The sequence below is a fragment of the Urocampus carinirostris genome, chromosome 6 (assembly GCF_059441175.1).
Source record: "Urocampus carinirostris isolate Australia breed hairy pipefish chromosome 6, RoL_Ucar_1.0, whole genome shotgun sequence".
In the NCBI taxonomy this organism is placed as follows: Eukaryota; Metazoa; Chordata; class Actinopteri; order Syngnathiformes; family Syngnathidae; genus Urocampus; species Urocampus carinirostris.
This window is the reverse complement of record NC_142354.1, coordinates 17,842,691-17,857,404: the sequence shown is the minus strand read 5'-3', so window position 1 is coordinate 17,857,404 and position 14,714 is coordinate 17,842,691.

Genomic DNA, 14,714 nt, shown 5'->3' with positions numbered 1-14,714 from the left:
TTTAAGTTGTTTAAGGCCTGCCCTTTTCACTCTGCACTCTGTAGCACATACAGTCACACAGGAATGTAACAAGCAGTAGAGGAAATATGAATGGCTACAACTACGCCTTTTAAATGTCAAATTTATGTAGCGCTTTTCAAGTCAATGAAGACCTCCAAAGCGCTTTACAATATGCTTTACACTTTTCCTTTTACACACTCTAACTAACTGTTAGCAGTGTCAGACATGCAAAATTACCTGCTTATTGGGTGGCATTAGGGACTCAGTGTCTTGCCCACACTACGACATATAACATGGAGGAGCCGGGAATCGAACCTGCAACCTCTTGATCCCAAGATGAGTGCTTTACCTGCTGAGCGACGTCCATCTAAATGGCAATTTGAAACCTGCTTATTTCGATAAGTGCAATATTTTTACCAACTTGATTTTTGTTTGTGGCACGTTGGATGAGTGGTTAGCGCGTCCGCGGCCTAATTCTGAGGTCATGGAGTTTGCATGTTCTCCCCGTGGTTGCGTAGGTTTCCTCCGAGGACTTCCCCCAAATTCAAGAAACATGCATGTCAGGTTAATTGGCCAGTTCAAATTGTCCTTGGGTGTGAATGAACGAGCGAGTGCCAGGTTTCCCTGATGATAGCTGTGATGCGCTCCAGCACCCCCGCGACCCTACTGAGGATAAGCGGTGCAGAAAATGAATGAATGTTTGATTCTCTCATCGCTCAGCTTGTTTTGATTCGTTACGATATACAGCAATAGCAAGTGCAGTGTAAAAAGGGCTTGTGCACCCAGTATTTCCTATAGAGATAGTCATCAAACTAGAATTTATTTAAAGGGACAGTGTGTATTCTTGACCTGTAGTATCACTATCCTTTTTTTTTAATTTAATAATTACTAGGAAACTTCAGCTGAAATACTTATTTTTCAACCACTTGTTTTTTAGAGCCACACACATATAAAAATAATACGTAACCAATGCCAAACACTGATAACCTTTATGGGTATAAGCAATAACATATTTGAAGCAGGGGTGGTCTAACTTTTGGTTCGTGGTTCGCAATGGGTTCAAAAAAATTAGCAGGGAGGTCAGATCGGGAAAGAAAAGCATTGATTTTATTTATTTTTTGTAATATCCGACAGTCTCAAATCTGATACATTGACAAAAATATATTATAGACCTCCATTTCTTATTTATTAATACATGCAAATATCCACATGTACATGATGTATTGTAGTTTATACTTAGCTACATTTCATTAAAAAATGGTTTTGGAACACTCAGAATTACAGCAAAGGAATATATAAGTTACTAAATTTGAAAATAATTATTGAAAAATGCAATAAAGATAGCTCAGGTTTTTTTTTTAATTACATGATTTTAAAAAAGTACAAAAATATGTAGCCAGCTATTTGAATGCTGGCCTGGAGTGCAGTATATTAATACTTCATGAAAAATATATATTTTTGTGGGGGGGCACAAAAAAGACCCTGGGGGTACGAGTGGCAACAGAATAACAATCTCTTACAAGTAATGCTTCATTTTACTATTATATATATATATATATATATATATATATATATATATATATATATATAAAACCATCCTCATAGTTTTACCATTTTTGATTGTGGGCCACATTAAAAAAACAGACGGGCTGCATGTGGCCCGTGAGCCATAGTTTGCCCGACTTCAATTCAAGAGACATTGTGTATTATTTAGCACATCTTTGTGGTGAAAACAAAAACAAACCTCATACTTATTTAAGAAATAAGCAAAAATACATGAACTATAATATAAACGTGCTTCTCAAAAGTTCTTCACAGGTCTTGAAATTTGAATTGATTTTACATATAGGGAGATAACATGCGCATCTAGTGTTCCGATATTACAGACTGTCCCTTTAAGGTTAGGTAGTATTAGCACTGCATACAAGCTGAAATACTTAGAATATTGTAAACATACATGCCAACCTTTTAAAAAAAAGAGGTATATGTTATTGCACACTCTGTGTTTGGCACGTAAAAATAATCTGTCTCCAGAATATTTAAAAATAAACAACATCTGCTTGTTTAAAACACTCGTTCTCAACTTATCTGGTATTTATTGGATATACCCCAACAAGATTCCTAGCTAAAGACGCTCGCTGAGACCTAAAGTACGACTGTGTACATTTTTACGAAAATCGTATCTACCGTTTCAGAGCCTATAAGTCACATACAAACACACACAAATTGAGATTTATAGATAAGATAGAGCAGCCGTTGACTAAATCACTAGTTTTCAGTCAAGATTTCTTTTTGTTGTTTAACGTGAGAAAACGGTAGATTTTAAAGAATCGGTAGGTGTTTTGAGGGGGACAAAAGCAGTTAGTATGGTGAGGATGTGTATATGTATACGAATTCTTTGTTCTAATTTATTTTTAGAACATCCAACCACCTGAATTCTATTAAACTTTTGCTTATGGCAAATTTTAATCCTCTCAAGCGCATGAGTTTTTTTCTCTATTTGAAGGTGGGACCATGCCGATGACACCCTTAGTCCTTCTTTGGAGGTTCAACTGTAAATATTTGGGCACCTAAAAATGTGATTTTTGCCCGATTTTTCAACACATTCATTGCCACCGACGGACATAGATGTCAAATATCCACGTTAACGTGATTTGAGGTGATTCAGTGGACAAAATTCCTGCCCCTGACGGTATCACGATGACATTTCTCGCAATATATTCTCTCACCTGCCTCGGTGTACTGTCCTTAGCAGCATGCAGTTTACGGAACAAAGAAAACGGACACATGCCACCGCGCTAACCAATCTTTTTAGCATAAATGCTTAGCCATTTTCTTGGGTAAGTCATCCGAGTGTTCATCTTGTTTTTGAACCGATATCTATTTTTTTTCTAAATCTATACAATAATTGTAAATAAAAAACTTTAATGTCTTTGTTCATTTAATACTATGCAAAAAGTCATGCTCCCCTCTTTCCCGTGCTCCCTGATTGTTACCTTCCCTTAAAACTGGAATTTGTTGCTGGAATGTTTGTGCTCTCCAAAATCAGTTAAACAATGTGATGTAAACTCATTTTCTAGCTCGAGGAAAACAACTTCTATGATGATGATGATGATGACAAACGATTCTGTCCCTGAGCGGGAGGTTGCTCGTAATGACGATAACAAACTGTGACTCTTGCTGCCTGACTGTCCCGCTCATCACATTCCTTGACAAGAGCGCAAGTGGAGAAGCAAAAGACAAAAAAAAAACGATTACAGGAAAAAAAAAATGGAAAATCACTAAATAAATCTCCCAGAGCAGCATGACCCAGCATGGTGTGTCCTGGCCCCGTGTTACATGTCCTCGTCTGATTCCATGCGCTTTTGCTGTATCGCAGATCCATTTCTTTTGTTTACAACTTCCTGATAATGTATAGAGCTGAAAACTACTTCTGTGTTTACTGATTAGCACAAAGAGTTTCCAGTTTGCTATGCATTTCAAAAATAAGATGTAATTACTATGTTATTACCAGGTTGTAAATATTACAGGTGAACTAGATAGATGGATACTTTATTCATCCCCGTAGGGAAATTCACACTTCCAGCAGTATCCTTGTGATGAAAAATAAAATAACAAAATAAAGATATAGAATACAAAAATACCCGATATAACGTTTCGCTATAGAGTATTTCAATAGTGCTACGGAAAATACACACTGTAATAAAAATAGGGTAATATGCAAATGTGGGGGTGGGGTTTAATGTGGGCTTTACTCTCCCCGGTGGAGTTAAAGAGCCTCATGGCATGAGGAAGAAATGATCTCCTCCGTCTGTCTGTGGAACAAGACCTTGATAGACTGTGACTACAAGACACATTGAGTTATGAAAAACAAACCCATCTTTTTATATGTTTTAGCGCATAAACAATGAATCAACAAAACCGAACTACCGATTTACAAGCCACTTAGTGTGTTAAATCAATCAAAATAAGAATCCACATAATTCCATTGTGACGCTGAGAGTTGTAATACTACTTTATTCCAGCAGAGGGCGCCAAAACCGCTTTTATGAAAAAGCTGTCTTACTTTTTTTTTTTTTTTATCTTTTTTTAATTTGATTATAGCATCCTTACAAAATTGGCATGGACGTTTTAACTTCGTGTTTTGCAGTTTCGTTATGGGAAAAGTTAACAATTTTCAAGGGAATTTTCAAGTGCTGCAGATGTATAGAGAAAAATCAGAGAACTGAGAAAAAGGAATAGTAATGATAATAATGGCTTGTTTAACTATTCTTAAAGATATATCAGTTTCATATGAGGAATGTTTATCATATTCAATTATTTTACCGAAATAATTTGTTGACAAAATTGTAAAAAGGGGGTTTACATTTTTCATATATATATTTTTTGTGGATATTTTGTGCTACACATAGAACGAAACGTGTTGCTCTTTCCCTTTTGTTTTGTTAGATTAGTCCAAATTGGTTTAAAGGATATAATTGTCACTTGGATTTTTTTATTGTTTTATATTTTCAAATATTCCTTTTTTCGTCCGAAACGTCGATATTTGGACAAAAAGGAGGAAGTTTGAAGTGCATTTAAGAAATACAATTAATCTAAAAAATAAACGACTCATTCATTGATTATGAAAATAGTCGTTAGTTGGAGCCCTAATATGTTTTTTATATGCAAGGAGCGCTGGTCTATACGGCGCGTGGAGTTAAAAGCGGTAAGATGTTGCTGACGCAAAACACTATGCAAGAGGAATTGAACCCGGGTTGTAGCGAGGACACCGAAACCTCATCATTATTCTACCAGTGATACAGGTGATACAAAAAAAGGCATTAGATTTGATTTTTCATCATCACACTATTTTACCCACAGTGCCAGAAACAAATGTTAAATCATAGAGAAAACAGAAAGCCGTCCTAAAGGTTATCAACGCAAAAAAAAAAATCACAACAATGAGAAGAATTATTTGGTGTATCTGATGATAAATTGGACTCTGCATTTATTTATATCTTTCAGGACAAAATTCCTGCTTTCTCCAAATATTTTTACGAGGACCGTTAAAATAGTTTGTTAATGAGACAAAATTGAATGCCTTGTCAGGACCAAAACGAAAACAGGGCCCACTTGCGTGACGTTTACCACAAGTTTTATTGAAAAAGAGAGGAAGGACTGCGGCCACGATCCGGTGATCGGTGGGCTCGGGAAGCAAATCGCTCTCGTACTCGGATAGTGATCCGAACACGGAAGTGGATCTTCCGTAGTGAGCGATGGCGGTGTTAGGGGCGGAAGACTGGTCGGTAGCCGGGACTGGGAGAGCAAGAAGTGGTCGGAGTCTGAAACGAGTCGTGAGCCAGAACGGAAGAGTAGACAGAGTCGGGAACAAAAAGGGGTCGTAAGCCGGGACGGGAGCAGACGTGATCGGGATCTAAACGGGTTGTAGCCGGAGACACGGGAAAGGCGGGGGTCAGGGTCGAAAAAGGCTTTCCTTGTATACACTGAGGTTCGCAGACGGACTGACAACAGGGTACAGACAGGAATGAGTTCAAATAGTGACAGGGAGCCAATCAGAACCCGCGTCAGATGGCGCTAAATGAGCTGGCACAGCTGAGTCAATAGTCATGACATGCATTTTCGCTTGTCATCTGCATCACTGGTGGTCTAGTGGATAAGTGTCTGCACTCTCACTGCCATGGCCGGGGTTTGGTTCCCATTGCGTACAATGCTTTGCGATTATGGTCAGTGATGTAGTTCGACCGATCAATAGTCACGTATGAATACAAAATGCATTTCCAATATTATCTATTGTACAAGAGAACATTTTGACATTGAATATCTTGAAACCATTAAATCGACAGGGTGTAATATGGAGTGCCTAGTAATACAAAAAACTTTTATTCATTTAAAAAATAAATATTACAGGTGAATGTATATCTATATATACATATATATATTTATATATTTATATATATATATATATATATATATATATATATATACAAATATATATATATATATATATATATATATATATATATATATATATATATATATATATATATATATATATATATATATATATATATATATACACAAACACATTGATTTCTATACAAGCCAAGGAGGATTATTGCGTTAGAAGGACGCGTAGAAGATCTGGAACAGTACAACAGGATCAATGACATTATTATCACCGGTCTGGACATCAAACCTCGGACCTATACCAAGGCCGTGGCAAATAAAAGTATTGCAACGGATGCTGATCAAGATTCTGCTGAGCAACAGGTCATTGCTTTTATGAGCAAAAAAGGGATATCCATCAATGCTGAGGACAGAGAAGCATGCCATCAATTAACAAAAGGTGAGAACCGGCCTAAGGCAACCATCGTGAGATTTGTCAACAGGAAACGAAAACATGAAATCCTTAAGCAAGGAAAAAACTAAAAGGGACAAATGTTTTTTAAATGAACACTTAAGCAAAAAAAAAAACTGACATTGCGAGACAGGCTCGATTTTTGAGGAAAACAAACAAGATACAAGGAACTTGGACTTCAAACTGTAGAGTATACATAAAGTTAAACGGCACTCCAGAAGAAGCAAAAATACTTTGGGTCTGAGAAATGCAAGAGCTGGACAGATTTGCCTGAAGTGATACAATGGCATCCTGGACTGACAATATGGACACCTTTATTACAGATCACAATAAATAAATCCATCATAATATATTAGGACATGATCTACCGGAACTGAGCATTGTTGATCACACTGACTCCAATAATTCAAGATTAGATGACTTCGATCCTGACCACAAATTTCAATCAACTAGCTCAGACAATTGCAAATATTATACTGGAAATGAATATAATACTTTTGTTAAATCTGAAGGGAAATTCTCAATTATACACTTTAACAGTAGAAGCATGTACACAAATTTTGATGACATCACTGAATGCTTACAATTGGAGAACGCGTTTAGTGTGATTGCAGTTTCTGAAACGTGGTTCAGTGAGGAAAGGGTTGTTAATTTTGAATTAAACGACTATAATTATAATTATTTGAACTATATAAATAGAACAAACAAAATAGGAGGAGGAGAAGCTATATATGTGCACAAAAGATTCAAATAAAATAATACAAAACATGTCATTTGGCATTGACGATTTACTTGAATGTATTACAATAGAAATTATAAATGAAAAAAGGAAAAATATCATGGTCAGTTGTGTATATAGATCACCAGGCTCAAATCTGGAAACCTTCACAAACTGGGCTGAAAAAACATATTCAACAATAAGCGCCAAAACACTATTCATTTGTGGAGATTTCAACATCGATCTAATGAATCCAAACAAACATAAAAACATTGATGACTATATTAATATAATGTACAGTATGAGTTTGTACCCAACTATATTAAGTCCTAGTAGATTCACTTCACACAGTGCAACACTCATTGACAATATATTTACAAATAATATGGAATTTACAAACGTCAGCGGATTACTGGTTTGTGATATTTCTGATCACCTACCAGTATTTACAGTGTATGATGAAAAGGTTACTAGACAAGAATCAACTAAGGATTATGTTTACAAACGAGTTAGAACTGAAGAGACTATCATATCACTCTATGATGACTTAGTTCAACAAAACTGGAATGCTATATATGGTACAGATGATGTGAATTGTGAGTTTGACATATTTTTGGAAATATTCACCAACAAGTATAACAAAAATTGCCCAATGAGACAAACTAATATTAAGAATAAATCTGTAAACCATCCATGGAAAACTAAGGGTTTATATAATGCTTGTAAGAAAGAGAACACCTTATATAGAAAATGTATTAAACTAAGAACTGAGGAAGCCGAATCCCGATATAAAACGTATAAAAACAAATTGACAGGAATATTAAGAGCGAGCAAGAAATTATACTATACCAATTTATTACATCATAACAAAAGTAATATCAAAGGTATTTGGGATATATTAAATAGTATAATAAAAGGAAAGAATGTAAGTAATGCATATCCAAACTATTTTATCGATAAGAACAGTGAAAATTATAATTTTGTGGAGAATTTCAATAGTTATTTTGTAAATGTTGGACCAGAGCTCGCTGCAAATATCCCAGAGTGCAGTGGTAAACAATTTGAGTCACTGATAAAAATGAACTCCAATCCCATGTTTTTATCTGGTGTTACGGAATCAGAAATCTTAGACGTCGTTAACAACTGTAAAAACAAAACGTCTATGGATTGTTTTGACATCGATATGGTACTAGTTAAGCAAATTACAAATAGCATTGTGAAACCATTGACCTACATCTGTAATCTGTCATTTCTAAAAGGCAAATTTCCAAATCAAATGAAAATAGCAAAAGTTATACCAATATACAAAAATGGAAACAAGCACATTTTTACAAACTATAGACCGGTATCTCTGCTTCCTCAGTTCTCAAAAATATTAGAGAGACTTTACAATAATAAACTAGAACAATTTGTAGATAAACATAAATTGATTAATGAAAGTCAATATGGTTTTAGAGCAAACAGATCAGCAACAATGGCAATTATTGATGCAGTAGAAGAAATCACCCATAGTATAGAAAAGAAGAGATACGCAGTCGGGGTATTTATTGACTTAAAAAAGCATTTGATACCATTAATCATAATATACTATTAAAAAAACTGGAAAGATATGGCATCAGGGGAGTGGCTTTGCAATGGATTCAAAGTTATTTGACGGGGAGGAAGCAATATGTAAAAATGGGAGAGTTGTCATCTGAATACTTGGACATCTGTTGTGGAGTACCACAGGGTTCTATCCTGGGACCAAAGTTATTTAATTTATATATTAACGATATTTTTAATGTTTCAAAACTATTGAAAATAGTAACATTTTCTATTCAAATGATAATTATATTGATTCGGTAACCTGTATTAACCGTGAACTAATTAACCTAAAAGTATGGATGGATATACATAAATTATCTTTAAATTTAAATAAAACCAAAGTAATATTATTTGGTAATCGTAAGGCAAATCAAGATTTAGAAGTAAAAATGGATGGTGTTGCAATAGACATTGTATCAGAAATTAAGTTTTTAGGGGTCATAATAGACAATAAATTAAGTTGGAAAACACACATCAGACACATACAAACTAAGGTATCTAAAAGCATTTCAATAATTAATAAAGCCAAATTTCTTTTATATTGAAATGCATTGTAATTATTATATCGTCCTCTAATTCTGCCATATTTAACATATTGTGCAGCAGTCTGGGGCAATAATTACAAAAGTTCACTACAGCCCCTCTTTATCCTTCAAAAACGTGCAATAAGAACCATACACAGGGTAGGATATCGGGACCATACCAATATTTTATTCATGCAGTCCAAATTATTAAAATTTGATGATTTAATAAAAATTTTCACTTCACAACTGTTATTTAAGGTCAACAAAAACATTGTGCCAGAAAACATACAAAAACTATTCACTCGGAAAGAGGGAAATTATAACTTGAGGGGGCTGTAGTAAATTCAAAATCCCAAAGGTGAGAACAACCAGGAAAAGTATGTGTGTCATGTCCTGCACAGTTGTCATGGCAAAACTGAAATGTTGATTATTGGTCCAGCTCACTGTCGTCAGTTGTTCTCAAACACTACCCTGAACCTAGACAACCATAGTGACTCGGTCAAAAATCTAGGTGTTATATTTGATCCTAATCTGTCGTTTCAGTTTCACGTGAAAAATATTACTAGAATAGCTTTCTACCACCTCCGTAATATTGCGAAGATTCGTTCGATGCTGTCCCAATCAGATGCAGAGATTTTAATTCATGCGTTTATTACTTCTCAGCTTGATTACTGTAATGTATTGCTTTCTGGTCTCCCGATGTCTAGCATTAAAAGTTTGCAGCTGGTTCAGAATGCAGCAGGTAGACTTTTGACTAAGACCAAAAAGTTTGAGCATATTACTCCTGTATTGGCCAACTTGCACTGGCTCCCAGTCTACTTAAGATGTGACTTTAAGGTTCTCTTATTAACATATAAATGTTTGCATGGGCTTGCACCCTCTTATCTCTCCGATTTGATTTCCCCCTATGTTCCTGCACGGAGTCTGCGTTCTGAAAATGCCGGTCTACTTGTGACTCCGAGAGCCAAGAAGTCTGCAGGCTCGAGAGCGTTCTTTATCCGGGCCCCGGTGTTATGGAACGCCCTGCCTCTGGAGATAAGATCTGCAACCTCAACGGAAGTTTTAAAATCAAGGCTTAAGACACACTTCTATTCCAAAGCATATGATTGATGCCCACCTCATATTCTGTTTTGTCCTGTCTTTTTCCGACGCCTGCCTGGCTGATACGAAGGAGAAGGATGATTCGGGATGGGTCAGCGGACCGGCGTCTGACCTGCAGCATGTCAACCCCTGCATTTACCAGCTGGCAGAGACGGGAGGCAGCGTCATGGCCGTCATAGACTTTCTGGACTGGTTTGCAGGCTGGGGGCGTCGTTGATGTCATGCACTTTCCGGACATTTTCAACATCTGACCTAATGTTTACTATTATGTGTACAGTAGTGCTAATTGTAATTCACCCTGGTCAATCCTGGAAGGGGGATTACCACATGTGAGGTCCTTTCTCAAGGTTTCTCTTTTCTCCTCACACTGAAGTTTTTGAGTTGTATCTTGCCCGCATGCTGGTTTAAGATCAGGTAATTGTGTAATTTTGTAATTGTAATCCTGTGCAGTCCTTTGAGACATTTTTGTGATTAAGGGCTATATAAATAAATGTGACTTGACTTGACTTGACACCCAGCTGGCCCCGCCCCTTGACACCGGCCGAGACGCATTGGACTGATTGCTCTTGGAGTACTGTATTTTCCGCACTATAAGGCGCACCTAAAAGTCTTATGTTTTTATTATTATATCAGAACTGTATTATAAATATCGTGTTTATTTTTCTTGTTGTTATCATCATTGGTGCCGCAGTGACATTTGGTAACCAGGCGCTTTATGACGTTTAGGGATGGGTATTGCGAAGAATAGTGTATAAAATATGTGATTATTGTAATTATTATAATTATTGATATCTGACCTATGTAATAAGTATATCCATGAGATTTTGTTATATTAGACATAAAAGGAAAGGAGGATTTGTAAAATGTATTTAACAGGGAAGATAAAGGCGTAGCATCTGCTTTTTCGAACATGTTATGTGACATTATTTTGTTGTTGACTCATTGTTTTTGTCCTGTTTTTATTTTAATGTTCGAAATCAAAGTTTTTATTCATTTTCATTCATACTAAGCACCAGAAAACACAGTGCCATCTAGTGGTGGAATATTAGACATTGGGGCTTTAAAACTAGTACTACCAGTGAGGGATCAAATGATCTTTTTGTGCAAAAACCCCAGGGAGGGAACAACTAACCCCAGAGATATCAGCTAACAACCTGCTTTTTGTTTTAAACCAGATTGTCTCAGTTACTGGTAGCAGACAACGGCATCATAGATTGCTACTATTTTTGCGTACACTAGCAAATTTCATCCCTGAGCATATCTTTGGTAAATACTACAACTTCTGTACACAAATGATCTTTGTTTATATTCTACGTAGTCTCTTTAGCTGTAAGCAATTGGAAAAAAAAATGTGTTTTTAATGTTTATTATAGCTTAATAAGAGGAATTGCAATCATTAATAAGGAAGACAATTGGCTAAGGTGGACAGTTATGGTCTTCTCGCGGTTTTTTTTTACATTTCAAAGAGAGATCAAATGTATAGAATGAATGTCTTTATGACTCCAGAGCTTCAACTCTTCAAAGACATGGTGAGAATTTCTAAAAGATACATCGAAGGACTTAGCATTGCCGATAGGCTCCGCGTGCTCAAGTGGCTTTAAGTAAGATTGATTTGGAGTGGAGGACTTAATCTTCTTTGCTTGCAGATGTGGAAGTGTACATAGGATGCACCTGCTGTGAAATCTGAGCTGCTGAGATGCGCCTGCTTTGCTGTGCATGCAGCTCAAACGAGCGCCTTGAGCGCTTCCTAGCGGTTGTATAACTGCTGTTATACATGTACAATCCACTGGGAGGCAATGTTTTACCATTTCAGCCATTGCCCTTAAACAGCTTTTGATGAAGTGATAACTCTATTTGTTTTTATTCAACTGTCAAACCAGAAAGGTTTTCCGTACATGAATTGAAAATGCTCTGAATTTGGATATTTTTTCCAAGCAATAAATCTGAAATATGTGGAGTTTCCTGCTAAATGCGTTTTGTCCGTTTTAGGTATAGTGTTTTTCTTTTATATTTGATAATAATTATGGACTCACTCGATCATAGGGCAGGGGTGTCATAGTCAAACAGTTGGAGGGGACAAATAAAAACAAGCTAAAAGTCGAGGGCCGGACTGATTTAATGATGAAACATTTTAAAACGTCCAATGCACCTCACTGAACCCACTGAAAAGCTGGCAAATATATTCCAAAGATAAAGCGATATTTTCCAATGGAGCTGTCAGTAATTGTCAACAGGTATAAAGTGAAATGTCATTGATATAACAATCCCGATTACATGAACATTAAATAAGGCACCATCAGTCGCCTATATTTTATAAAAAAAGGACAATCCAATGCCAACCTAAACACGAAAAAAATGGGGGGAAAAGAGTCTATCCAAGAGGGTCTAAGAAAGACAAGTATGTGAACGCGGCACACAGGCAGCTTGAAAGAGGCTGCAATGATGATTTCAGCCGGAAGATGGCGTCAGCAAGTCCAGTAGTTTTGAAGTTACAGACAAAATGCAGTCTTTAAGGTGGAGTCCTTCACAAATATTTTACTTGCTGATGCTATCTTTTGGCTGATATTATCACTGCATTTTTAACCCTGATGTGTTCAAAGTTGGTGTATGAAACTTTAAAACTACTACTTCTTAATGCCTTCTTCTGACTGAAATGATCATTGCATCTGCTTTTGTTGCACGTGCAAGTATGTGAAACGCTTGTATATGCTCAAAAAAACTCTTCTTTTTCCATCTTCTTGGGGTAAAGGTGGCCATTTTGACTGACGCTCCCCTACTAAAGAACATTCGAGTTACGAACAAGAGTACCTGCAAACATTTTTTTCCGGGATGAGGAAAAATATCCAGATATTGCTGTAAGTTGGATTTTGTATTGTGTGCACCTTTTTCCGAGTAAAGGACATTTCAGTAGTCCTTCTTTCTGCCGCTACTGGCGTGTGGCACTGTGAGAGGCCACCCATCATTCATCCCGAAGAAGAAATCCGGCTTTCTCTTCTCAGTTTGAGTGTAAACATACTGTACTGTAACTCCAGCGCGGTAAGAACTTCGACCTTTTAATTGTTTAATATCTCGTGCATCCGTTCAATATAGTTGGTGTAGAGCATGGGTCAGGAACATTTTTGACCCAAAGAGCCATAAAAGCAAAAAATGTTTTAAAAAGAAATTGAGAGAGCTACATCATATATTTTCAGACAAAATTTAAAAAACTGCCAAACACGCGCTCTAGACAAAAGCTTATTCTTCAGCACATTTTATTTCATTGTGTGTCGTTTGATGATTTAATCAAATGTATGAAAGGATAATAATGCCAAATCCTGTTTCCCAAATCAATGTAAATATGCCATTTACAATTTGTCTTCCACCTTCAGTTAAGAGGGTTGAGGCAATTTATTTCCGTGAAATTTGTTCTTAATAATGGTTTCAAAACAATGTGCATGCAAAGTTCTTTTGTAAAAATGTCACAAATTACTGCAAACGATAAGTATATTGTCATATTTACTTTCGGTGTAGACTGCAATGAGCGAGAGAGAGAGAAGGAAGTGCCTTGCTCTGTGTGCAGGGATCCGCCCACCTGTACTGCTCACCCAATCAAAGTCGTTTGCCAGCGTTTTTATTCATCAGTTTAAATGGTTTCTTATCGAACTTCTGCATTAAGTTGCTTCGGCTTTATATGGACCAAAATCGAGATGAAATCACTTGACTTTGGAACGCCACAGAGAGATGTGCAATAGTTAGATTTTATTTCGGAGCCATACGTACTCATGAAAAGAGTCGTATATGGCTCCCGAGCCATAGGTTCCCTACCCCTGTTGTAGAGTGTAAATAAGAGGCGAGCCATTTCATTTGAAATGAAAGTGGAGAGCTTGATGCGGTTGAGAAAATGGTTTAATCACTTTTTTTTCTCGTCCACTTTATCCCACGGAGGAGGACCTCTTGAAGACCATCTTCAAAAAGTAAGTTAAACTCAACTTTATTTTTCCTCATAGAGCATATATTTTATTAAATGTTTTTTTTTTAGTACACAAGAATACAGGTTACTTGTATAAACATTTAACATACTTATATAAACTTTAAATATACATTCCATACAAAATATAGCACTGAAGCACCTTAGGAACAAATTCCACTTAAGAACGATCGTTCGGAACGTATCTTTTAGGAAAACGTCTGTATTTGAAACGGTACTATTCTTACTTTCACGATTTTCATTCTGGAATCATATAATTCTACGACCATGCGCATGATATAACTCACCAGTAAGATAAAAGCAAATAGGCGCAATGGAAACAAAATATAAAAGCTCTGTGAACCCAGTCGGGCATTGTTAGCACATACTTAATAGAGAAAAGTTTTATTTTAAACGTTTTAAGGACACCTTAAATTACGCCCCCGCCTTTCAAATGTGGCAGAAAAATAGTGGTTTGTA